General features: G+C 39.5%; 1 protein-coding gene across 1 annotated transcript in view; it reads right to left on the bottom strand.

The window, feature by feature from the left end:
- Positions 1-25027, bottom strand: part of ABRAXAS1 (abraxas 1, BRCA1 A complex subunit) — a 257244-nt gene extending 232217 nt beyond the window's left edge. The window contains exon 1 of the mRNA XM_055588973.1: positions 25024-25027. The gene's annotated coding sequence lies outside the window, so the exon portion shown is untranslated. The remainder of the gene's footprint in view (positions 1-25023) is intronic.
- Between the last annotated feature and the right edge of the window lie 515 nt (positions 25028-25542).

Raw genomic sequence — 25542 nt, forward strand, 5'->3', positions numbered from 1 at the left:
ATAGTTTTCCACAGTTTGGCTCTTGCTGATTGCATCTTGCTGATTGTTTTCTTTTGTCCTCTATATTTTCTGCAAATGGTCAGTGAATCTAGAGGCTCTATCATACTCAAGTTCAATCCTGTTAGCAATGTTCTGTATGTGGTATTGTGTTCCTTCATCAGGAGGCACATCCTATCAGGTCTTCCTTTTGGTAATTTTAGAAGCCAACTGGTGCTCAATTCTGCCAATTCTTATGTTAATATTTCTCTAGTTAATTTAGTTTTCTGCAGCTCATTATCCATAGATTTTTCAGGAAGGACTCGGGGACATACTGTTCTCTGAGTTCCTGATGTTGACATTTTGTTTATGCCTTTTTATACTTGGAAAGCAATTTTTCTGGATATAAAATTTCTATTTTATGTGTCTTTTTCCTCAAGTATTATGGTGGTTAATTTCAGTGTTGATTTAGCTGGGCCACTGTGCCCATATATTGCCAAACATTGTTCTGGATGATTTACATTCAGTGGACTTTGGTAAAGCAGATTGTTCTCCATAATGTGGGTGTGTGCATGCTCAGTCCCATCTGACTCTGCAACCCCTTGGACTGTAGCCCATCAGGCTCCTCTGTCCATGGAATTTTCCAGACAAGAATACTGGAGTGGGTTGCCATTTCCACTGCAGAGGAATCTTCCTACCCAAGGGATCAAACTCGTGTCTCCTGTGTCTCCTGCCTTGCCCGTGAATTCTTTACCACTGAGCCACCTAATGTGGGTAGACCTCACCCGTTCAGTTGAAGGCTTGAACAGAACAAAAGACTGACCTCCTCCAAGCAAGAGGAAATTCTCCACCTTAAATTATAGTATTGTCTCTTTTCTTTTCTCCAGACTAGTAGCTCTTGGACTTGACTGTAAATTGACTGTCTCAGTTTTCCAAACCTGCAAGTCCAGAGTTTTGACTTGTTTGCCTCCATTATTGCAAGAGTCCTTTCCTTAAAACACACTTTCTCTCCAAATCCTATTGGTTTTGTTTCTCTGGAGAACAGTAATACAAATGTCTTAAATATATTTCTCCAGTTTATTTTAGAATAAAGTTTGATGTTGAAATGTGTGACGAATCTAACTTTTTCCCTTATGAGTAATTTTATCCTTATGAATAAGCTCATTTTCTCAGGTACCCAAAGGAATTTCTTTTCTTTGAAGTCTAGAACTCAGGTCTTGTGCGTGTTCTGTTAGATTTAGACATAAGTATTTAATTTTGGGGAGCAGTTATAAATGGTAATGCTTTTAAATTTTATTTTCCAATTGTAAATTGCTAACATATGGAAATATGATTGATTTTTATTTGCTGAGCTTGTATGCTATACCATGTTAAACTCTTTCATTTTAGGAGGTTTTTGTTTGTTTTTTTGTTTTTGGTATTCTTTCGAATTTTCTACACAGTCATAGTGTTTGTAAAGTGAAAGTGAAGTCGTTCAGTCGTGTCGGACTCTTTGAGATCCCGTGGACTGTAGCCCGCCAGGCTCCTCCGTCCATGGGATTCTCCAGGCAAGAATACTGGAGTGGGTTGCCATTTCCTTCTCCAGGGGATCTTCCCGACCCAGGGATCGAACCCAGGTCTCCCACATTGCAGGCAGACACTAGTGTTTGTAAATAGAGGTTTAATTCTTCTCCTTTTTAATCTGTATGGCTTTTATTTCTTATTGTTTCATCTTTGTACTAGGTAGAACTTCCAATATGATGTTCAGTAGGAGTGGTGAGATTGAACAACACTGCCTCAATCCTAATCTCGTGGCAAAGCATTCAGTCTCTTATGATTAATTATGATGTTAGCTGTAAGTTTTTATTTTGGTAGATGCTCCTTTTCAGATTGAGGGTATTCTTTTTTATATCCTAGTTGGATGCAGTTTTTTTTCATAAATGGAGGCTGGGTTTTGTCAGATGTTTTTCTGCATCTGTTGATATGATCATATGGTTTTCTTTTCCTTAAACTGTTACTATGGTGGATTACATTGATTGATTTTCAAATATTGAACCATTTCTTTTATTTCTGTGATAAACTTCAAATGGTTTTCATGTATGATTCTTTTTATGTATCCTAGGTCTTTAGTTTACTTTTTTTTAAATTTTTATGTCTATGTTCATGAGATACCCGTTTCTACAGTTTTCTTTTTGTATTCTCTTTCTTTGGTTTTAGTATCGAAGGTTTTCTTTTTCTCCCCTAAAGGTTTTAATTTATTTTTATTAGAAAATGTAAGATAGCAATCTCATCAGTTACTTATTTAAATATCTATGATAGATTCTCATTGTCTAGGAGATTAAGCCCATAGTACCCAGATAATATTCCACCTTATATAAAAATTTAAAATGTATTTGCTTTAATTTGTAAATTTTCATATTTTTATCTCTTGCTGTACCCTTTTTCCTGCTCCCATCGGTCTTATTACTGATATCCTGCTTGAAGTTCTCCAAGAGTGCCAGGCTGTGATGGCTTTTTGATTTTAGTTTTTTCACTAGCCACTTTTCTATCACCAGGAATATCTTATTCTAAGTCCATATGTCTAGTATCTTCCTCTTTTTCTGTTCATATCACCTTTAAATAATGAATTTCCTGAAACCCCAAGTGTTGCTGATTGCTCCCACCCTCGTGCCTCTAATCCTCTCTACATCGGTGCCTATTGTAGCCCTAATTTTCCTCCTCTACTGGTTGGTGAGTACTTTGAGGACAGAGATTTGTCTTTAATTTCCAAATATGTAACAAAGCCTGGTGCATAAGTGGTGTCCACTATTTATTTGCTGATTAGATAAGTGATAACTATAGCTCTCAGGGTCTTCTGAGCTCATCAAGAGAATGCATTATGCTTTTGTATTCCTTGCTTACTAAGGTGCTTTGCAAATAATATATTTTTTGATGTGGTGAAGGATTTTAATTTTGATGATTCATATATTACATTATGGCCTTTATCTTGAACATTTTCAATATATAATTTTTCAATATACAATTATGGTATAAGTTTAGAAAAGTTAATTTATGATAATGTTAGAACTCTGGTTTGTAGACTAAGATCTATTAGAATTGGATGGATCAGAGTTTTGGGTTTCAATATAATAATGGTTTCCAATATAATAATACTAAAATCATGGAATCCAGTTCTATCTCTTCATGGAAAATAGGTGGGGAAAATGTGGAAACAGAGTCAGATTTCATTTTCTTGGGCTCCAAAATCACTGTGGACAATGACTGCAGCCATGAAATTAAAGATGCTTGCTTCTTGGAAGAAGAGCTATGTCAAACCTAGACAGTGTTTTAAAAGGCAGAGACATCACTTTGCCAACAAAGGTCCGTCTAGTCAAAGCAATGGTTTTTCCAGTAGTCGTGTATGGATGTGAGAGTTGGATCATAAAGAGGATTGAGCTCTGAAGAATTGACGCTTTCAAACTGTGGTGTTGAAGAAGACTCTTGAGAGTCCCTTGGACAGCACAGACATTAAACCAGTCCATCCTGAATATTTATTGGAAGGACTAATGCTGAAGCTGAAGTTCCAATACTTTGGCCACCTGATGAGAAGAGCTGACTCATTTGAAAAGACTGGGAAAAACTGAGGGCAAGAGGGGAAGAGGGCAACAGAGGAAGAGATGGTTAAACGGTATCACTGACTCAATGGACATGAGTTTGAGAAAACTTAGGGAGACAGTGATGGACAGAGAAGCCTTGCATGCTGCAGTCCATGGGGTTGCAAATAGTCAGACATGAATTAGCAACTGAACAACAACAAATGTAATAATGGGCATCAGAGAATTATTTTTGCTATTGTAAAAAATTTAACATAAATTATATATTAACCTCAGTGAGGTTGTCCAGATTAACTGATATCTTAGATTCTTTGCTTTTGACCATAATTTCGTTAAATGGTTAATCTGACACTCAGGATGATAGCTATGGGAATTCTTAATCACTGACTAATAAATATTAAATAATATTTAATAATTAAAACTTTGAACATAGAATCTTTCAAAACATGGTACATGTGGGAGGGCTATATAAGTGTTTATTATCAGGGAAAGGAAATATTTTTATGAATAAATTTTATTACATTTTATATTTCTAAGATTATATATTCTTTGTCTTGAAAGTTTAGTATTGGGAAATGTCTTGAGGTGTTCTGCTGAGTTGGTTTCCAGTGAATTATCTGAGATTACATGGTTAAATTTCCCAGGAGGAAACCAACTTCACCAATTAAGTTTTTTGGAAATATGCAAACTTTTTCTGTAACTTCACAGTGAGTTGATGTTTTATTTTGTGAATTACTTTGACTTTCTGAAGAACTTAATGCATGGTTCATCCTTCAGCAGCTCAAACTACAAGGATGAGTCAATGACTTTCCTCTCAAGAAATTTCTGCCTTGTTTCTGAGTAAGATAAAAAAGATGGATATTCTGGTTGTTTCTCAGAAGCTCATTTAAATTAGTACTCTAGTTTTGTTTTAGGGCTGATAGGGAAAAAGTTGGATGTGCCGCTTTATGTAAATCTAAATTAGCAAATAATTTGAATAACAATCATTTCCAGTAGTCATGTATGGATGTCAGTTGGATCATAAAGAAGGTTGAGCACCAAAGAATTTATGCTTTTGAATTGTGGTGCTAGAGAAGACTCTTTAGAGTTACTTAGACTGCAAGAAGATTAAACCAGTCAATCCTAAAGGAAATCAACCCTGAATATTCATTGGAAGGACGGATGCTGAAGCTGAAGCTCCAATACTTTGGCTACATGATGCGAAGGGCCAACTCATTGGAAAAAGACTCTGATGCTGGGAAAGACTGAAGGCAGAAGGAAAAGGGGGTGGCAGAGAATAAGACAGTTAGATAGCATCATTATCTATGCTATGACATAGCATGTCAATAGACATGAATTTGAGCAAACTCCAGGAGATAGTAGAGGACAGAGGAACTTGGCATGCTGCAGTCCATGGGGTAGGAAAGAGTCAGACATGACTTAGCCACTGATCAACAGCATCAAGATTAGGCAAACTATTTTTGGATATTTGAAAATACAGTCTTTCAAAAAAATAATGATTTATATGCAAAAACTCATGACCCATGACTAAGCAATCTCTGCCATATTCTGTCATTCTCTATTCTAGCACATTATTTTACTTCCAGGTACTTGGGCTTTCCTGGTGGCTCAGTGGTAAAGAACCTGCCTGCCAATGCAGGAAAAGCGGGTTCAATCCCTGCATTAGGAAGATCCCCTGCAGAAGGAAATGGCAATCCACTCCAGTGTTCTTGCCTGGGAAATTCCAGAGGAGCACAGTGGGCTACAGTCCATGGAGTCACAAAGAGCGAGACATGACTTAGGCAGTAAACAAAAATGACAACAACAACTTAACCCTTAAATATATGTTGAATGAACAAGTCTTAGTAATATAACCTTATGGAAAAAGATAAGCCGTCTAAATCTCAGTAGCTTTATCTGTGATTAATGGTCCTCTACCCTGACCCACTACACAGGCTTTGTGAGATGTTTGAATTTTCTGTAACAGTTGATGAGATTATTAATGTTGGTTAACTGCCTGCCCGATCACCCACCCTGCCTCCGGCCCTGCCAAGGGCAGAAGAATTGCCCAGGAATGTATTTTCCCATTTTACTTTTCAGGTTCCTTTTATCTACCTGCATTGTAGTACTGCTTTGTTCATTTTTCCATGTATCCACTCACTAGACCCATATTTACTGTCCTGGAAATGTCCCAGAGGATTTATTTTGAATTAAAGTTATGATTTCATGTGTGAAAAGTATTCAATTGGGAGCAAGTTTAGTAAGGTTTATTCAAAATGTAGAATGACATTGTGGCTTTGGATCATAACTAATTGTAGCATTCACTGAACACGGGAGGTGGTGTGTATGCTTTTTAGAAGCTAGTTATGCACAAAAGGAAAAATACCCAAGAATCAAATCAAACTTTTAATAATGCTCAATTGGAGTTCTGGTCATGTTTGAGCCATTCAGAGTCTAATCAGTAAAAGCCCCTTGAGTCAATAATTGCCTTCTCCTCGAATCACTGCAGGTATCTATTATGCTGTACATTATCCACATAGAAATGAGCATATGGTTATTGAACACATAACAAAACAGACTTTGTTGGAGAATGTTTCCTCTAGGATGCCTTAAACCATTCTTGAGCAGAATATTATGTTGGCTGCCAGTATCCCTTCTGTTCCTGGGATCATAGGAGGAATCACTGCTAATCCTTTGTATAAAGGACAGTGAATAAGCACACTGTAGGAGAAGGAAATGGCAATCCACTCCAGTATTCTTGCCTGGAGAATCCCATGGACGGAGGAGCCTGGTGGGCTACAGTCCACCAGGTCACAAAGAGTCCGACACACCTGAGCGACTTCACTTTCTTTCTTCTTTCACTTAAGAAGTTGAAAAGTTAGGAATTTATTTATTTATTTAGAGAGAACCATTGTTATCCTCCATGAAGAAAACAGCAATAGTTGAAGTTTCTAAAAAGTTAGGAAAATACTTTTTCTCTCACGTATAACATTTCAATGGACTCAAAAGTTGGGGAGAGGTTTTCTTCAGAGTTGATCAGACCCTGATGTGCAGTTTATTGCTGTCTTTTTAAAAATAACAGCAACAAAAATACATTTGATATGTTTAGACAAAGAAGGGAGGAAAAGTTTTTAAAAAAGACGAGTAGGGCAAAATCTATGTTAACTTGAACCTGGCTCATTTCTGCTCTGAATTAACTGACTTTTCTCAGTAATACTCAACTTAAAAAGAAACAGGTAAATCAAAAGCATATATAAACAGTCACTTTATTTGAATCAATTAATTTAAATAATTGTAACATATATTTTTTTGATCTTATAATATTTTAACAACTGTGTTCAAAATTGTAAGCATTTTCAGATTAGCCAGAATACTAATTGTCTAAACATTCTGTAAAGTTCAGGTGTAAATAAAATAATTTTATTTTATGTCTATCATATATACATACATTCATGATTACACATACACAATCATGTATATATATAAAATGATAGTAGAATATGAGTTTCAACCAAGTCTCTAAACTGAAAGATGTCAGATACTAAAGTAATTGGTGAAAAAACAAATAAACCAATTAAATGGATAGTATTAAAGAATTTTATTAAAAAAAAAAAAGGGTGACTGGTGAAACCAGACATCCTGTATGAGTTACAAGAATAAGGCTGAAAGTCAGATGAACAATTCTAAACCTTGAGGATATACAAAATTTAGGGACAAGAAAATTGAAAGTGGATTTATGAAGAGGATATTTGGGGAGACTTGTTGATGTGCTAAGTTCCCTTCCTTTCCTCTAGGATGAAGATTGTGGGGTACCAGCCCTCACCTTGAGCTTGGTGAGAGAGGTTTCAATAGGGCCACTGAAAAGTATGGTATGTGCGGCCTGCAAGTGGGAATTGGTGGACTGGTGTCTGACTTCTATCAGAGAAGTAGAAAGGGTGGGAAGTGCAAGAGATGCGGGTTCGATCCTTGGGTTGGGAAGATCCCCTGGAGACATGACAACCCACTCCAGTATTCTCACCTGGAGAATCCCATGGACAGAGGAGCCTGGCGGGCTACAGTCCATGGGGTTGCAAAGAGTCGGACACGACTAAAGCCACTGAGCACAAGCGTGAGCAAGAGAACAACAGATGAGAGAGCCACAACAGTACAGAGTGGAAGGGGGACAAGTTTTAGATTCCTGAAGGCCTGGGGAGCCTAAATTCAGCTTATAACAATTAATTAAGAGATGGCCATCTCCCTGCTCCTGAAGCAGTAACTGATGAAGGAGCAGAAGATGCAGTTTAGAAGAATGAATAGGCACATTGGCCGGTGAAAGAGGGGAAAAAATCAATCATGCTCTCTTCCCCCAATACAGAGTCTTATCTGAGGCTAGTCTGAGCAGCATCCACATATCTGCAGGAGAGAAACTGAATTTCAAGCCAAAAATGAAGTTTTGATTATTACCTTGCTTAGACACATTCAATACGTATCAGAGCTTTTTTTGTTAGGAGCTTAAAGTGACCATAGCTGTGACTGTTATCTAAGAGACACTTGAGTTTTTGCTCAGGGGCAGGGAAAGACATACTGGTTGCATTTATTTGTAAACGTGTAGAAAAATGTCTGGAAGGACAAACATCCAACAGTTCAGAGACATTTCCTTTTGGAATTAGAATTGGAGATATGGGGAATGGAAGCACTTGGATGTTTTACTCTGGGTATTTCTTCTCCAAAATGGTAGAATTTGGAAAGAAAAATGGTAGAGTTTGAATTAATTTGACCTTTTTAAATTTGCATTTTCAAAATTGAACACCTTTTCAGTTCTTATGCACGTATACTTATTTAAACAAACACTGTCTATGCACGTAGTGAGTGTGTGTGATTTTCATTCCTTGGTTTGTGTAGTAACTATTGAAAGCCTTATTTGTTTTTTAAAAAAAGTAACTGGCATGAGTAGCACTGAAATCCCACAACAGGCACTTGTACTGGTGAACCTGAGCAGCATTCCTACCGCTTTATGTGCTGGCATCTCTAGTTTGTACCAGAAGGACACACGGTGCCTGGTTTTGCTATGAAATTCATGGAGCTCTCTGCTTGAAATAATATAAAAGACCTTTATTATTCAACCTGGGCATTCATCTATGCAACCACATCTCCTTAGGGAAATGCTGGAAAATGGGATTTTCGTGGCCTTCTCTCCTGTTTGACTTTTCTTCCCCCCCCACCACCCTGCTTCCTCTCCTCCTCGTCCAGGTATCTATTAGTTATCTCTTTCAATAACGCTGCTCTGGCTGCATTGAAAGTGCTTTTTAATGTAGGAGATGTACTTCAGGCATAACACCAGGTCACTTTCTGAGTAACATTTTATGGGATTGATTAAACTTTAGCACCGTAACTGTTGACTTTACAGGCCAGAAAAGAGACTCAGCGTGTTCTGCTCTGGACAATCTGTGCCTCACAATTTTGAAAAATCAAATAGAGATAAGGGTCTAATGTGTTTGAAAAAAGAAGCTGTCATCTTTTTTTTGTCTTCTATATCTCAAGGACCTCAACATTTAACATGAAAGAATATCTTTCACACTAATGAAGTTACCTTACAGAAAATATCTGTATATAAAAGAAGATGGACTTTTAAATTGTAGGGTAAAGATGAAGATTTAAACTGACTGCCTCACTGCTTCATCTCTAAGTACTGAATTCCCCCTCTTTTGCTGCAGGTTCATGAAGGTATGTTTGCTCTTGGTAGAGTTTCTTAGGTTGTGAGATGATGCACAGCTAATGATTTTTTTTAAATTAGATAAACATCTTTTGGGCTAGGTGGCTCAGATGGTAAAGAATCTTCCTGCAGTGCTGGAGACCTGGGTTTGATCTTTGGGTTGGGAAGGTCCACTGCAGGAGGGCGTGGCAACCCACTCCAGGATACTTACCCGGAGAATCCCCATGGACAGAGGAGCCTGGTGGGCTACAGTCCATGGGGTTGCAAAGAGTCGGACACGACTGAGTGACTAAGCACAGCACACAGCAGTGGGATCATGAACCAAAAGCAAATTTTTTTTTCATCTGTTTTGGAACTTGGAAATCCAAATCATTGACTTTATCTGCACATGAAGGTCTATCACCAGGTGGCTCAGTGACGTGGTCCACAGTCAGCAGAAACATACTGTAGAAAGGAAATAAAAATCTCATTAATCCAAATAGTTGACTTTGAACAGTGTCACCTTAGCGAAGTGGAAGCTGTGTCTCCCAGAATTTACTTCCCCTGTGGTTCTGAATTAGGGTTGACCAGAAGAAGGAGCTGGGTGAACACTGGCAGACAGAAGCCCGGCAGCAGCCACTACATATGGCAGGTCGGCTAGCAGTGCTGATGTGCTGGAAGGTCCTGTGGGGATGACTGATCTGCTGGCTCCTGTCCCTGATGGGGGCAGCAGCTGGACCCCCAGTCCCACCAGCTCTAGCTGTACCAGCAACTTCTGCTTCTCTGAATTGTAGGCCAGGTCCCCGTGAAGCTCAAAGGCAGACAGAAGGTCAGTCACCTTCATTACTGGGTTAGATGATGTGAGAGGCAGGTGTGTGTGTGTTAATCACTCAGTCGTGTCTGACTTTTTGTGGCTCCATGGACCGTAGCCCGCCAGGCTCCTCTGTCCATGGAATTCTCCAGGCAAGAGTACTGGAGTGGGTTGCCATGTCCTTCTCCAGTGAGAGGCAGGTGCAGGTTGAAATTTGTCCCTGCTTTCCTCCAGTTTGCATCCAGCTTTTCTCAACTGCTTGTCCTACTGACCTTCAGCAACTTCAGATTCCCCACCGGATACAGAGCGTATACCCTTCCAGGAGCCTTTTTGTCTTACAGATGCATGTTGTCAATCTTGAATTATTTATCTGAAAAAATTGCCACCTCAATTAACTTCATTTTTCAGCTTTTGTTTAATAAAACATTCACTTTCCCCTCTAGAATTTAAGAGGATATGGCATGAAAACCTTGGTAATTTTTTTCTGATATATACTATCTGATTCAACTTTGCAATAAATGTAGAGCAATCTGTAGTTGGGATATTAAATGATTTGCAAATTGCAATGTGCTGTACTTTCCAGGTACATGAGTAAGTAAAATAAATCAACCTCTGTCTTATCAGCATTGGGGGAATTTTTCATGTGTGATCATTGTATTTTTAAAGTCAGTAATATACACACTGTCTTTTAAAATAAAGATGATATTACTAACGTTTCTTCAGTAGGGCTCATGTCTGAGCTGTGATAGAGTTTTGTTTAAAGCACAGTTTCCAGTATAGAAGGAAACATTTACTAAAATCATAGCTATTATTATAGTTATATTATTAAAAAACTCTAAAACTGTTTCAATTGGCTTAAAAGGCTCCCTTAGTATTATTGTTTGTCTTTGGGAGTATGATCTGCTGAGACATAGTCAGAGTAATGGGATTGCTATTGAGCAGATGAATTTTGGAGCAAGTGCTGGCTTCGTTGGACTTCCCAGGTAGTTCATGTGGTAAAGAACCTGCCTGCGCAAGCAGGAGATGCAAGAGGCACTGGTTCAATTTGGGAAGATCCCCTGGAGTAGGAAACGGCAACCCACTCCAGTATTCTTGCTTGGAGAATCCCACGGACAGAGGGGCCTGGCTGGCTCCAGTCCATGGGGTTGCAAAGAGTCAGACGTGACTGAGCAGCATCAGCAGCTGGCTTCATTAATTGAAGCAGTGTAGGTTTGTTTGTGCACATGCATACTCACTCCCCCACAAACACCCATATACCACATGTAGATTTAGTCATTGTACACTTTGCTTTGTGTTCATCTCCTAAATGCAAGTTTAAGTTCCAACCCTGGCAAATTGTTTTTAAATATGTACTAATGATGGAAAACTATACAGTAGAATCAAGGCAAAGTGTGAAGGTAGGTGTTCTCCCAACAGCAAACCACTAATATATTTTGCCTGTTTGTATAGCAAGCACAATCTTTCTGTATGTTTGTGTATACATTCAAATGCATGTGTATTTATTTACATACATACTGGGCTTATATACATACTGGTGGCTCAGCTGGTAAACAATCTCCCTGCAGTGCAGGAGAACTGGGATCTATCCCTGGGTTGGGAAGATTCCCTAGAGAAGGGAACGGCTATCCACTCCAGTATTCTGGCCTGGAGAATTCCATGGACTGTATATAGAGTCCATGGGGTCGCAAAGAGTCGGACAAGACTGAGCAACATTCACTTTCACTTTTGCAGTTGTATAATGTGTATTCAGTTCAGTTCAGTCACTCAGTCATGTCCCACTCTGCGACCCCATGAACCACAGCACGCCAGGCCTCCCTGTCCATCACCAACTCCTGGAGTCCACCCAAATCCATGTCCATCAAGTCAGTGATGTCATCCAGCCATCTCATCCTCTGTCATCCCCTTCTCCTCATGCTCTCAATCTTTCCCAGCACCAGGGGCTTTTCCAGTGAGTCAGCTCTTCTCATCAGGTGGCCAAAGTATTGGAGTTTCAGCTTCAACATCAGTCCTTCCAATTAACACCTAGGACTGATCTCCTTTAGGATGGACTGGTTGGATCTCCTTGCAGTCCAAGGCACTCTCAAGAGTCTTCTCCAACACCCCAGTTCAAAAGCATCAAATTCTTCTGTGCTCAGCTTTCTTTGTACTCCAACTCTCACATCCATACATGACCACTGGAATAATAATAATAATAATAAGTATAAATACACATATAAAATAGTTCATCTGCAATCAACAGGGCAATATCAACAAAATATCTTATAGCTTTATCCTGTCCTATGATCTTTCTGTGAAGCTTACTTTCCCTTGATTTCCATAGGGAGTGATAAACCATCTTTTTCTGTCCTTGTCTCTGATTCTATAAACTCAAGAACTCAGTGAAGACATCCTCTATTCCTCCCTTCCCTTCCTGTACATTCTAGTTCCCCTTTCCCTGGTCTCCATATTCTTATCAAGCTATTATGAGTTTAGGTAAATGAAACATTATTTGTCTCTTACCATATGGCTTGAGACCCCTGGTATAAATTCATATATAAAAAATACTTATAAATATATGCATGTTTTCTGAAGCAAACCCTCTTCCTCCACTGGACTTGCAAATTTCCCCAATACTGTTATGATAATACTAGGTGATTTATTTTACATAAGGATGCATCTGAAGGGTGCAGCACATTGTGATTTGCAAACCATTTAACTTGCTAAGATCAGATTGTTCTGCTTTATCTGCAAAGCTCACCCACAAGGAATTTAATATAAAGGCTTTTATTCTTGTTGTTTCACGTATTGTACTCTCCTGAGATCTGATGGATGAGTTTGAAATGGGTGTGTGGGGGAGGAAAGAAGGAAATTAGCCACTCTGCATCTTCTATGGAAAAGCAACTCCTAACCCTTCATTTCCCACAAGACCATAGAGAGTATTCAAGGACTCCTAGGAGAATGACAGCATGGTCTCACAGGGAGACATTATTACTCAGATGTAAGGTGAATGGGCATGGGCCCAGGGAACGATGAAGCAGAATGCTGACTCTCTAGCTCGTATTATTACCGTGAAACTCAATAAGTGACTGGGTGCCAGCACCCTTGCTCAAAGTAAAGAAGACACCCAGTTTGTTCCCCTAGCCTCTTCTCTTCTCTGCAAACACTCATAGCATGGTGATATTGTGCCAGGGAGTTATGAGACCCAGACTAGTATCCTTGCCTTGTCACCAGCTTACATGGGCAAATTGCTTTAATGTTTTGGATTACTCATTTGTAAGATGAGTAGGGGAATCGACATGATTTCTGAGGTCTTCCCAACTCTCAAATTTTAAGGTTGTCTTTATATCAGCTCTCTTTATTTTTTAAGCTTTCTTCCTTCCTAAACCATGCTTTTCTTTCTCTCATATCCTATTATGATAACTTAAATATTTTTTTATGTTTTAAAATTTTTATTGGAGTATAGTTGATTTACAATGTTGTGTTATTTTCTGGCATACAGCAAGATGAATCAGCCACACATATGCATATACCTATGATAGCTTTTTATTTTTAAAAAATATGTACTTACTTCTGGTAGGTGGATCATTTTCATTCCATTTATACATTTAAATATTTATTGAGCTCCCACAATATGCCAAGTCCTAGCATGTAAATACTGAACAAGACAATACAGGAGGCATCCCTTCAAAGAAGAGGGGATGCAGACAAAAAATTAAAATATTTATTCATGTTGTGTGATGTTCAAGGAATGGGGAAATACAGGATGTCATGGGATCATGCTGGAGAAGACTGAGGGCAGGAGGAGAAGGGGGTGGCAGAGGGTGAGATGGTTGGTGACAAAGAATGAGATAGCATCACCGACTCAATGGACATGAGTCTAAGCAAACTCCAGGAGGTAGTAAAGGACAGGGAAGCCTGGTGTGCTGCAGTCCATGGGGTTGCAAATAGTCAGACATGACTTAGCGACTGAACAACATCAACAATGGGATCAAATCGATAAAGGGATGAACATTTGCCTCCTGGAGATTAAGAAATAAAACCCTGGAGATGTGGCATTGAAGTAGAGCCTTGAAAGGCAATTAGGTGATAAACAAGCAGATGGAGAGGTTTAGGAGGTCAACAGGCAAGGCCTGGTGGTTGATAGAATATTGGGGGTGGTAAGGATGAAATAAGAGTAAAGATAGTGTTTAAGTTAATGACTAGTTCATGGCTAGTAGATGAATTTGGGAAAACATAGGAGGAGAGGGAAAGACAGTGAGCAGGTTGACTGTGTTTAGCAGAGGCTGATTCAATTGGAAAGCCATTGGTAATAATGATATTTTGTATTTGGGTAGTGCTTTTCAGAACAAAGCACTTCCACATACATTGTCTTGTAAGTCTCATAACGACTGGAAGGTAGATGTTATTATTCCTAATTATCAGATGTTAAGAAAAATTTTCAAAATTTGGATACAGGCAAAAAGATGATCACATGTCCTTTTCATGTCACAGTGTCCGACAGGGTTCTCTAAGTCTCCTGGGGTAGGGTGGTGACCTTGCCATCCTGCTGGCTCCCTCATTAATGAGATAAATAAATTTTTGACTATATTCATTATATATTTGAATGAGAGTTATGCTTTTAGCTTTTTGAAAATAATACTTTGAGGGGAAGCAAAATAATATTTTGAAAGATTAACTGATTTGCTCAAAATCATGGTGTTTTAGAAGCAGGAATTTGAACTTGGATCTTATGGCTCTAAATCTGGTATATTTTGTGATACATATGATGCCAAAGGGGAATTCTGAACAGTTCCTAGTTGCTGCTTTGTTTTAAATAAGAAGTGCACTTTCAGAGAAGCAGCAAGCAGACAAGCCCATTTCAATTCATTAATTTTTTAAGTTCACCAGCAATTCTGAGTTCTGAGATTGCATCCTTCCATTACTTTTTATTTTCCTTTATTTATTTTTCTTTTTTTCTTCCATTACTTTCTCAAGTGTCATAGATATCATGATACTTTATATAAAAATGCAAAAACAAATTATCAGCCTCAATTTTCCTGGAAACACAGAGGTACTTTGGGTATTTGGAAAGAATCTTGAATATTTTGGTAGATCTAGTATCCTTACTCTCCCTGCAAAAAAGATTTTAGAGGTTATCAGTCAAACTTTCATCTCATTTTGGAATTGCCCTATGGTGGTGAACTTAACTGGGCCATGCTGTTCATTGTTGTTTAGTTACTAAGTTGTGTCCGACTCTTTGCGACCCCGTGGACTGCAGCACACCAGTCTCCTCTATCCTTCACTGTCTCCAGAGTTTGCTCAAGCTCATGTTCATTGAGTTGGTGACGTTATTCAACCATCTCATCGTTGGTCAACCCCTTCTCCTCCTGCCCTCAAACTGGGCCATGAGGTGCCCTGATACTTGGTCACATGTTATTCCTGGTGTTTTGTGAAGATTTTAGGGGATAAGATTAACATTTAAATCAGTGGACTGAGTAAAGCAGATTGTCCTGACTCTTCCAACTGGGACATCAGCTCTTCTTGTCTTTGGACGAGAACTGAAACATTGGCTCTTCCTGGGCTAGAACCACACTATCAACTCTCCTGGGTCTCCAGCTTGCCAACTCATCTGGCAGATTTTGGGACTTGCCAGCCTTCATGATTACATGACTCAAGTCTTTAAAATAAATCTCTTTGTTCCTCTCTCTCTCTATCCACATATTGGTTCTATAGTTCTGTTTCTTTGGCGAACTCTGAATATACCTTCCTTCAAAATTTCCAAACATGGTAATTTGAGCCTCACATATTTGGAATGATCTGTTAGTTGTTTCTTCCTGATATTGAACTGTAATCTCTTTGCCTATAATTTTCACTCACTGCTTCTAGGTTTACTCTCTGTAATGACCTTTTATTTTGAATATGGCTCTCACATGCAACATTTTCCCTCTGATTTCAAGAGCAGTGTAGGTTCATTGTAAAGCATTTGAAAATAAGCCCACCAGGCTCCTCTGTCCATGGGGTTCTCCAGGCAAGAATACTGGAGTGGGTTGCCATTTCCTTCTCCAGGGGATCTTCCCAACCCAGGGATTGAACTTAGGTCTCCCTCATTGCAGGCAGACGCTTTAACCTCTGAGCCACCAGGGAAGCCCCTTTCATAGGTTCATTGTAAAGCATTTGAAAATTAAAGTACAAAGAAGAATAAAAATATTGACTCATAATTCTACCACTCAGAGGCAACAATCATTGTCATGATGGTATGTATTTCTTTTCAGTCTTTTGTGTAGGATTTAAAGTATAGTTGAGATTCTAATGTGTATACAGATGCATATTCTTTTTTCATAATTCTGGAAGTTGAAAATCTAAGGTAAAGGTACTTGCAGAGGACTCTCTTCTTGACTTTTTATGGCTGTCCTCAATTTTGAAGCAATTGACAACTCTAAGCAGCACTGTTTATTTAAAAAGTTGTCTTTTGTTCCTGATTGATGAAGCAGTCCTCATTACATGCAATAGCTTTATTATTTTCAACTGATCTAACAACTCTCAAGTCATACCATGCTGATTTATTTATTATAGCTTTACAATTTGTTTTAATATTTGATGGGACTACAATTGCTTCATGATGCTTATTTTTAAAATGAGATTTTCCTACTCTTTTATTCTTTCTCATTTATTTAAACGTTCAAAATTCAAAAACATCTGATTGAGATTTTAATTAGAATTTCAGTAACATTCTGAAACATCATATCTCTTTAATCATTCAAATCTTGAAAAAAAAACTCCGTACATTTTTACTAGATTTTTCATATGGATCCTGCCAGTTATTTTTGGTGTTCCCTCAGTTCAGTTCAGTCACTCACTCAGTCGTGTCCAACTTTTGCAACCCCATGGACTGCAGCATTCCAGGCTTCCCTGTCCATCACCAACTCCCAGAGCTTTCCTCAAACTCATGTCCATCGAGTCGATGATTTCATTCAACCATCTCATCCTCTGCTGTCCCCTTCTCCTCCTGCCTTTAATCTTTCCCAGCATCAGGGTCTTTTCCAATGAGTCAGTTCTTCACATCAAGTGGCTAAAGTATTGGAGCTTCAGCTTCAGCATCAGTCCTTCCAATGAATATTAAGGACTGATTTCCTTTAGAATTTATTGGTTGGATCTCCTTGCAGTCCAAGGGACTCTCAAGAGTCTTCTCCAACACCACAGTTCAAAAGCATCAATTCTTCAGTGCTCAGCTTTCTTTACAATCCAACTCTCACATCCATACATGACTACTGGAAAAACTATAGCTTTGACTAGACAGACCTTTGTTGGCAAAGTAATGTCTCAGCTTTTTAATATGTTGGTTGGTCATAACTTTTCTCCCAAGGAGCAAGTGTCTTTTAATTTCATGGCTGCAGTCACCATCTGCAGTGATTTTGGAGTGACCCTCCAAAAAGTATCTAGGTTTTCCCTAGATACTTTATCTTTTTTTTTTTTTCACAAATGTGCATGAGATTTTAAAATACTTACATTTTCAAAGTGATGTTTTTAGACATAAAGAAAGCACGCAGTTTCTGTATCTTCTATTACTGCTTCTAGTCTTCTATTACCACTTTGATTAGCTTTTAAAATTAATTCCAATAGTTTGACTCTCTTGGGATTTCTGGATAGCAATCTTCTATCTCTCCTTGTACTTTCTTCTTTATTAGTGATGCATTATTAAACTGACTGGAACTTTGTTAAATATGAAATGATAGTTATGTTATTCCTGCATTTAATGGAACTTCTTTTATTAGTCACTGATTAGCTTAAGGTTGGTTTGTGGCCTGCAAACATTGGAATGTAGACGTTACATTTATATCTAATACATTTTATCTTACTACTTTGACCTGTGAGCCAGATTTCAACTTATATAAAAGTGATGAGGCAGGCAGCCTCATACAGTGTTAGCCCATCTTCTCTCTCTGGGCCACCTGCAGCTCCAGAGATAGGTCTTCTTTCAAAAAGATAATACTGCACACAGATTCTTGTCCCTGCCCTCTGCATGCCAGCTTCCTACTGTTACTTAATTAACACCATTCAACAGCTATGGATCCTGCATATTCTAGTTCATTCATCCCATATTTCTCTATCTTGAATACAAAGATCTGAGACAATTTATTAAATCCTCTGATGCAATCAAGATAGAATAAACCTCTGGCACCCACCTGCTTATCCATCTAGTAATCCCAGAGGAAATGAGGCTAGTCCAGCTTATTCAGTTTATTTTCACTTTCTAATGCTCACACGCCAATTATCCTGAAGTTCAGTATAAAATGTTTTTTGAATCCATTAAAAAAATATATATATAGATATTTTTTCCTATCTGGATCCTGGGAATCTTTCCTATTCCCAAAATACCTCAAGTGTTGACTGTGTGGGGGGGATCCTTACAGTGGTCTTTTCAATTCTCTGGAATGTACTTCTTTTGGGTCTTGAAACTTGAATTTATTTAAAATTGCTGGCTGTGTCCTTACTGTCCTCCACCTTTCTTGGGCTTTCATTCCTCTTAAACCACACTGGCACTTTCCTTGCCAGAGTGAAGGTCACGCTCCAATAGAAAATACTGAAACAAAATAGCCGTTGAACAGATCTGACTCCACAGGGTGAGTTGGCCTTGATGCTTTCATTTGTTCTTGTGACAATAAATTCAGCTTAAACAGGCACATTTTGTCTACAGAATTTTTCACAATCCTCAATCAGTCCTGGATTTTAGCTTTTAAAACAATATTCCTTCAGCTTTGTAGAATTAGAAAAATTTCTTCTGGATTATATGTCCTCTTTTTATTTTCATTTTTTATTTTTAAACCTAAGTTTATTAGGGTACACTCGTTACTCCTTATTCACTTTTATTTTTCATCAGGATAATTTTTTAATGCATTATCAGCTTTTGGTAGAAAGTCCTGTGTCCTTCCAGAACTATTTTCCTCCTAGAGTTTCTGTTTACATACATTCAGGAAGGGCTAAATAGACATGTGCTGTGGAAAATATGTGAAAAGAATTGAGTATAAATATTCAGATATCTATCTAGCTATCTATATAGAGTTGTTTATATACATTTATATATTACATTTAATGTATTTTTGTTATATGTGTATATATAGATGATTAGATATAAATTCATATATTTATATCTATGTGGTACATACATATATAAATTTATATGTTTTTACATGTATAAAACTTTTAAAATTATATTAAACAGCTCTCTATCTGTCTTGGTATCTATTTATCTATAGATAGATACCTTAAACTTAACTGAGTATAAGTTTATTGAGGAGACATAAAAGTTCTTTCACCAGAAGGCACAAGATTTTTCCAAATTTCCAAAACTATTTTTACATTGGAAAAGAAAAGATAAAAAGATTCACTTCAAAATACTGGAGACCCTGCTGTACTGAATGCATCCTGGGATCTGTGTTCCCCTGAACTCTCCCCGTTGGCATGGAGTCACTTCCGTGTTGAGGCCCTTGTGCTGTGACAGACCAGCACATCTCATCCTGGGGTTTGAGACTCACTGACACAGCAACTTGGACTTTCCCTTTGACCTTTGTAAAATTCAAGTTTTGGCTTGTGCTGAAATCTGTGTTTCATTGACTGTGGAATTAGGAGAATCTCCAATGAGTAAAAGAATGATTAGCTCTCACTTCTGGATGAAAACATGCCAAGGACAGACACTGATTTTCGGATCCTTTACAGAGCACTGTATGTTAGTCACTTAGGCGTGCCTGACTGAGATTCACTGGACTGCAGCCCACCAGGCTCCTCTGTCCACGGGATTTTTCAGGCAAGGATGCCGGAGTGGGTTGCCATTCCCTTCTCCAGGGCTACAGAGCACCGTACCTCATCAAACCTCGCTCGGCAGCACCGCTATTGATAGGTCAGTGCTACGGCCCTGGGGCCAGCATCTTGCCTTCCAGCTCATTACCCCTCAGCTTTGGTTTTGGGGGCCCCTCAGCTTTGGTTATTGGACTGACTTTTGTAGATCAATTTGTTTATGACCTTGAAGAGTAGTGTTTTTAGATGACACAGTCTCCAGATGATCTTTGCATGCCAAGTCGCTTCAGTGGTGTCTGACTCTTTGTGCCCCCATGGACTGTAGCCCACCAGGCTCCTCTGTCCATGGGATTCTCAAGGCCAGAACACTGGAGTGGGTTGCCATGCCCTCCTCCAGGGTATCTTCCTGACCCAGGGATTGAACCTTCATCTCTTATGTCTCCTGCATCGGCAAGCATGTTCTTTACCATTAGTGCCTAGTGGTTTAAGTGACGGGTGTTCAAATACCCTCTATTTCTCTGAACTGTGTTGAACTGACATCTCTCCTCCACTCTCCTCATCTGAGTATTTTCTATGGGACCATAGCACTTTATTTATGCTTTTATTATATTACTTACCACCTGTATTTTAGTTAGTTGTTTATGGGCTTTCCCTCTGGACTATAAGCTGCTTAAAGGCAGGTGCTCCCTCTTACGAGTATGTGGACTCTTGCCATATTGCACAGGACTTGGAATGTAGTGCTCAACTAAATGCTGACTGCATGGACTCATTATTTTAAAAATTTAAGACATAGGTATTATAAGGTGGCTCAGTGGACTGAGCTACCTTATAAGTGGGTGTGAGTGTGGGGATAACATATTATTTATATTTTATTTTTTACTTTCAAATTAGAGTATTTTGAAGACTTGTCCTGTGTATGAAGGCCTATGTAGATCAGATGACCCCAAAGATTCCCTCTTTCTAGTCCTCTGTGTTTTTATGTTCAAATATCATAACCCAATCCTGAAATGGGTCATTTCTTGAAAACAGGGTTCCAAAGTACCAGGAAAAGCAGAGACATTACTTTGCCAACAAAAGTCTGTCTAGTCAAGGCTATGGTTTTTCCAGTGGTCATGTATGGATGCGAGAGTTGGACTGTGAAGAAAGCTGAGCACTGAAGAATTGATGCTTTTGAACTGTGGTGTTGGAGAAGACTCTTGAGAGTCGCTTGGACTGCAAGGAGATCCAACCAGTCCATTTTAAGGGGGAATCAGTCCTGGGTGTTCTTTGGAAGGAATGATGCTAAAGCTGAAACTCCAGTACTTTGGCTACCTAATGCGAAGAGTTGACTCATTGGAAAAGACTCTGATGCTGGGAGGGATTGGGGGCAGGAGGAGAAGGGGACGACAGAGGATGAGATGGCTGGATGGCATCACCGACTCGATGGATATGAGTTTGAGTGAACTCCGGGAGTTGGTGATGGACAGGGAGGCCTGGCGTGCTGCGATTCATGGGGTTGCAAGGAGTCAGACACAACTGAGCAACTGAACTGAACTGAACTGAACTGAAAGTACCAGGAAGCTGTTTCACTTTTGAGAGGAAGCCCTGAGCTTGGAATGATGCTGAGGAAGAGTCAAAGCAAATACCCACTTTTTTTTTCCTCTAGGTAAATTTGATTTCTTCAGACAAATGTTTAAAATGAAATGCCCACTGAATTGCAACAGGCAACTGTTGCTTTGGTATCCATTTTACTTCCCTTCAATCCAAAGAGTTACCTTGTTTCTGTGAAATAACTTTCCCTCTTTAATTGTTCAGTTTGACTCAAGGAGTTTTGATACAGCATTCAGGGGTTATGAATAAATAAGAACCAGCTGTCTGATAATTGGGTTGTTCAGTCGCTCAGTCGTGTCCAACTCTTTGCAACCCCATGGACTGCAGCAGGCCAGGCTTCCCTGTCCTTCACTCTCCCCTGGAGTTTGCTCAAACTCATGTCCTTTGAGTCGGTGATGCCATCCAATCATCTCATCCTCTCTTGTCCCCTTCTTCTCCTGCCCTCAATCTTTCCAAGCATCAGGGTTTTTTCCCAATGAATCACCTCTTCACATCAGGTGGCCAAAGTATTGCAGCTTTAGCTTCAGTTCTTCTAATGAATATTTAGGGTTGATTTCCTTTACTGGTTTGATCTCCTTGTTGTCCAAGGGACTCTTAAGAGTCTTCTCCAGCATCACAGTTGGAATTGGTAATTGGGACATCACTGCTATCTAGTAGCACATTTAATACTCAACCTAGCTATGCTGCATCACCATTTCCTTCCATCTTCCTTGTGTTATTACTTCCCCTCCCCTGTCCCCTCCAAAAAAGGCAGTAATGTCATTGCAAGCTTCAGAAGTTAGCATTAAAAAGAATACTTTTTAATTTCTTTGGATGAGATGGGGCTCCGGGCTCTGGGACAATGCTGATGGATGATGTTTTAATGCAGCTGAAATGTTATTTTTACTGAACCAGGGAAAACTATAAATTTTGCTTCATTGCCACTGATGGCTCTATGCATGAAACTATGGTGGCGCCCTCGGCCGTGAATAATCACCTCCGCACGGCAGATGTTACTTTGCGGGGAAAGCAATTCTTATGCCGAAGAATTGTGGAAAGATTAATTGTCTACAGCTGTTTCATGGCCCACAGCAATCTTGATACATTTATGATAAGTTTAAGAGCTCACTAGAGGCAGCTCCTATTCCCTGTTGTGAGAAGGGGGGCGGGGGACGAAGCCAGTGGCTTTATTTTGACACCTGGATTCATAGAATCTGTCAGCTCCATTACAGCCTTCATAGAAATCCGGCTGCTGGCAGTTCTGAAATGATTGTGAGTGAGGTAAGATGCAGGAATTATCCATACGTAGATAAAGAAAAGGAGACTGAGAAGAATTATTCAAATTTGTGCAAATGAATTGCTTCCATTTTTCCTCCCTCTGCCAAGTGGAAATTGAACGTGACCCGCTCTGACCTTTCTCTATTAAGTGGTGCAAATGGCAGTAAATGCAGAGTTCTGAGTGCCCTAATGAGACAGAGCCCCGGCAATGCCTCATTAATAAGGGGAGTTTGACCTTGCTGGTCAGCCCTTCATTCGATATTGAAAAGAAATAAGAAAAAAGAAGAGATGACCCACTGTAAATTTTGAACAATACATTTGATTTAGTTTGCATATACTCCCAGCCAGATGCTTCTCAACCTTTCTCCCTCCCCAGATTTCCCTTCAGCCACAGGCTAGAAGGAGGGGTACTTACCTTTCAGGCGCCAGTGGAATGTGAAGACAGAGATGTGGGGAGTCGGCAAAGCCCGTGCAAGGCTGCGCCTCTGGGGAAAGGACATTCATCTCCTCCCTGTCCCTTGTAAACTGAGGCCATGAGTTTTTTCTTTCCTCTCTTCCTTTCCCTTTTTCCTTCCTGCCTCCCTCCCTCCCTTCTCCCCTGCCTTTCTCTTTCCTTTAAAATAAAGGGAAATGTCAATTTTGTGCATGTGCGTACTTAAAAGAGGATTTGGCTTTCCGATTCTTATTGTGCAGACCCAGGCTGAGATAATCTATCTTGTGTAGGAAAAGCTAGGGCAAGAGGTGGGGTCATGCTGCTTGTTTTTGCAGGATTATTTAACCTTACTAAGCATGGAGGGTGGTTGCTAGATGTGGAACTGGGACTCAGGGCTCCTGGGTCCTTTTCTTAAATGCCTCACTAGTTACAAATTTAACTTTAGGCTTCCTTTGCACGTGTGCATGCTAAGTCACTTCAGTGGTGTCTGGCTCGTTGCGACCCTTTGGACCATAGCCTGACAGGCTCCTCTGTCCATGGGATTCTCCAGGCAAAAATACTGGGGTGGGTTGCCATTCCCTTCTCCATTAGGCTTCCTTCAAACCAATGCTAATAACACCTGTAATTGTATTCAGGAAATTTCCTAAATATCAGGAGGCCCTATGAACAAGTTCTTAAATTTATTTAAGTAACAACTCCTTATACACAGAGATGTACTTAAAGAGGTCATTTCAAGATGCATAGACATATCACCTTATGAAATCTTAATGTTTAAAGGGATTCTAGAAGTTATCCCCTCCAAACTTCTAGCAAGAATAGGATCTGTCTACAGTATCCCTGATATTTTTTTAATTAATATTCATTGGAGTTGAATAGTTGACTCAGATAGTAAAGAATCTGCCTGCAATGCAGGAGACTCCTGAGTTTGATCCTTGGGTCAGGAAAATCTCCTGGAGAAGGGGATGGTTATCTTCTCCAGTATTCTTGCCTGGGAAATCTCATAGACAGAGGAACTTGGAGGGTCACAGTCCATGGGGGTCACAGAGACTAATACACACACAGTTGCTTTTATAATATACCCGATATTGAAGGTAGGCTAATTGCCTCATAATCAGACTGTTTCATCACTGGTAGCTGACCTGTATGAATTTCTTTCATATATAATATTAATGAAAAATAATGTCATCATGTACTGACCATATCACAAAGTCCAGTGTGAATGGAGCATCTGAAACCACCAAAATGAGAAAATTAACCCATGGGAGAATGGTTTTTCCAGATTGTGCTTTTGGATTTTGCTTTTGGCTTGCCTAGAGGGATGTCCTAAGGATCTGCAGCCTGATGGTCTCTGTTGAAATTACAGTACTTGGGAATATTCTTGAAGATTTCCCCTATGCAATGTTCTTTTCATGAAGATCCACTGGGAAATATCTTTTTTATTTTAAACATGAAGAGCTGGGCTTGTTCTTGTGAGTTGGTTTGATTTTATCTTAATGGATATGTCACTTAAACCTGATAGTGTTTCCCTCATTTCTTTAGCTATCAGGATGCTCAGAACCAAATTTATAGTCCACTTATTGCAAATATGCTGGAGAAGGAAATGGCAACCCATTCCAGAGTTCTTACCTGGAGAATCTCATGGATGGAGGGGCCTGGTGGACTGCAGTCCATGGGTTCGCAAAGAGTCAGACACGACTGAGTGACTAACACACATATTGCAAATATGCAGAATCTTATGGCATACATTAAAAGGTATTTTTCAAATCTGGTACCAGAATATGACTCTGGTACCAAATTTAAAAAAGAGTATATAGTGCAATTCATGTCTCTCTCTCTTGTCCCTTTCTACCAGTCAACAAGTTGTCTTTTTAGAAGGAACCACTGTTACCAGTTTCCGAATATTCTCTGCTTTTATGACATAAACTGAGAAGACACAGATTATGTGATGGTGGTTTAGCTGCTAAGTCATGTCCAACTTTTGCAACCCCATGTACTGTAGCCCACCAGGCTCCTCTGTCCATGGGATTTCCTAGGCAAGAACACTGGAGTGGATTGCTGTTTCCTTCTCTATGGGATCTTCCTGACCTAGAGACTGAGTCTCCTGCATTGCAGGCAGTCTGCTGCATTGCAGGTGGATTCTTTACTGACTGAGCCACCAGGGAAGCACTGATAAAGGTTATGCTCTGTGCTACCCGTGACAAAGAACCATTGAATGGCTTGAAGAGGGAAATCAAACAGATCAGATTATGTGTTGGTAGGACTTGTGCTACTGCTGAAATTGTGTGGGACGCCAGTACTCTTGCCTGGAAAATCCCACGGATGGAGGAACCTGGTGGGCTGCAGTCCATGGGGTCGCTAAGAGTCGGACACGACTGAGCGACTTCACTTTCACTTTTCACTTTCACGCATTGGAGAAGGAAATGGCAACCCACTCCAGTGTTCTTGCCTGGAGAATCCCAGGGACGGGGGAGCCTGGTGGGCTCCCGTCTACGGGGTCGCATAG

Source organism: Bubalus kerabau, chromosome 7, assembly GCF_029407905.1.
Source record: "Bubalus kerabau isolate K-KA32 ecotype Philippines breed swamp buffalo chromosome 7, PCC_UOA_SB_1v2, whole genome shotgun sequence".
In the NCBI taxonomy this organism is placed as follows: domain Eukaryota; kingdom Metazoa; phylum Chordata; class Mammalia; order Artiodactyla; family Bovidae; genus Bubalus; species Bubalus kerabau.